This window comes from Phacochoerus africanus, chromosome 9 (genome assembly GCF_016906955.1).
Source record: "Phacochoerus africanus isolate WHEZ1 chromosome 9, ROS_Pafr_v1, whole genome shotgun sequence".
NCBI lineage: Eukaryota > Metazoa > Chordata > Mammalia > Artiodactyla > Suidae > Phacochoerus > Phacochoerus africanus.
In genome coordinates, this window is record NC_062552.1 from 124,374,329 (window position 1) to 124,376,804 (window position 2,476).

General features: G+C 40.6%; 1 pseudogene; it reads left to right on the forward strand.

Moving 5' to 3' along the window:
• The first annotated feature begins 1,691 nt into the window (after positions 1-1,691).
• LOC125137033 (uncharacterized) lies at positions 1,692-1,759 on the forward strand (annotated as a pseudogene).
• The last annotated feature ends 717 nt before the right edge of the window (positions 1,760-2,476 follow it).

Here is a 2,476-nt window from a genome sequence, read left to right on the forward strand (position 1 = left end):
ATCCCACCCCTCCCCCCCCCCAATAAGAGACAAACATGAGTGAGTCAGTGAATGAAAAATTAGGGTAAATCTTGGACCTGTGTGTCATGGCACTCTCTAAGCAATGCATGAATACATTTCTTTGAAAGAGATGAATGAGGCTGGGAACTATGTCGTTAGGGGATAGATAAATCAATAGTGTACTGGTTACATTAATTATTCTTGTGTTAGGTGGTAGATTTAACAGCATTCACTACATTCATTAAAAATTAACCAGTAAACAAGTCAATATATAAAAAGTCAGTAATGAGAATGTGATAGGAACCAAGGTTTATGATTAATCTAGTACCTCATGACTGCAGCTCGTTAAAAAAGTTAAATTTATGCTGTGCCATTTTCTATAGGAATGTGCATTTTACCGAACAGACTACAAATACTATAGCTGATTTAATTTATTCCATTACAATAAAGATTTTAGTTTTTGTCTCTGGGGGTAAGGAGCCTAGAGATTGTGGTAGATAAAAGTCCTGATTCATGATCTTGGCAATGGTGGCTTGTTCGTCATGACATTATGTTAAATAAATAAATCCTGAATATGTAAATAACATCAGAGGATGCCATGCAGAGAGCAAAAGTGGTAATTGGCCGAATTTTACGATTGATCCAGTTAAGGGCCACTGAGGTCCATTGGAATGATAGAGGTTTTTATTCATGTTAAGAGTTTTTGGTATTATATTTTGTGCCAGGGTTAATTTCAACCTTTCCTCAGTGATAAAGATCTAGGGAGGTGATAGGCAAGAACATAGCATCAGTGTCCTCATTATGAGATATGATGGTGGTTGGTTGATCATTGTATTTCATTAGTTATTTAATGCTGGGTGACAAATTACCTACAATTTAGTTGCTTTAGAAACAGTAAATATTTGTTACCTGTCACAGTTTCTCTAGGACAGGAATCCAGGAGAGACTTAGTGGACAGTTTTGTCCCAAGGTCTCTTGTGAGGTTGCAGATAAGATGTCAGGTAGCGTTGCAGACGTATGAAAGCTTGGGCTGCTTCCAAGCATAGGAAAGATCTGCTCCCATGGCTCACTCACATGGCGAGAAAGTTGGCGCCGGCTGTTGGTTGGGAGGCTGCAATTTCTTCCCCCATGGACCTCTCCTCTGGGCTGCTGGAGGATCCTTACAACACGGCAGCCGACTTCCTATAGAGCAGTCAATACCGGAGAGAGGAAGGCAGACGTCTCAGTGTATTTATAGCCTAGACTCAAGTCATGCACCGTCACTTCCTCAGGTATTTTGGGTCATGGAGGCCGGGCCTGGTTTCATGTGGGAGGAGACGGCACGTGGCTGTGAATACCAGGAGTCATGGATCATGGGGCACCATCTCGGTGGCTGGCTACCACGTGTACCATCTTTCATACATGGAAAAATCAGATAATGAAGGGCAAGTATGGGTCAGAGTATACATATGGGATTGATGTGGAACAAGGCAGCGGATAACCTGTAGGTACAATGCTGGGACCCTCTGCAAAAAAGAGGTCGTCTCTTAGTCGCACGGAAAACGAGCCAATATATATACAGCTTAGTCATAGTCTAGGATATTATTCTTAGTTTTGTTTTGATTTTTATACACACTGAATGTATTATTATTAGGGACTTAATGGGGGACTCAGTAAACACAGGTATGCATGAATGGAAAAGGAGCCAAGTGTGGACCAATGAAGATCTGGGGTGTCTGAACTAATGATTTTGATTAAACCCTATAACTTTGAGGTCAGAGACTTGGTTAATGCCTAGATGGTAAATGAACTTACAGCAGAAGTTAGTAATACTCAGGATTTTGTTCTTAGGCCATTAAGGTTCGTATGTCTGAATTGTATCATAAGGGAATGAATAAATAAATGTTTATAAACTAAGACAAGGAAAGCCCTATGTGGGCCAATGATGAGAGTGTTTAATATATTTATTATTATTATTATTAATACATTTCTCAAGGACTCATTTGCAACATAAATCTATTTGGATAAGTAGCATATAGAGATAAGTACTTGGACATCAATGTGATTGTTCTGCATTATTTGGGATGTGCCGGTTGCATATTGAAAAATAAGAAGTTAGGATTGGAGTTCTTGTCGTGGCTCAGCGGAAATGAATCTGTCTAGCATCCATGAGGACGCAGGTTCGATCCCTAGCCTTGCTCAGTGGATTAAGGATCTGGCATTGCCAGGAGCTGTGGTGTAGGTTGCAGACGTGGCTCGGATCCTGCGTTGCTGTGGCTGTGGTGTAGACCAGCAGCTGTACGTCATATTTGACCCCTAGCCTGGGAACCTCCATATGCCAGGGATGTGGCCCTGAAAAGACAAAAAAAAAAAAAAAAGTTATGATCTTCTGGTTATGTCTGCAAGCAACAAGCACATGAACAGCTGTCAATACCATTCAGTTTTCTGATCCAGTTTGGATGTTCAAGAGTGTTAATGATATTATGAGTGAATGTTT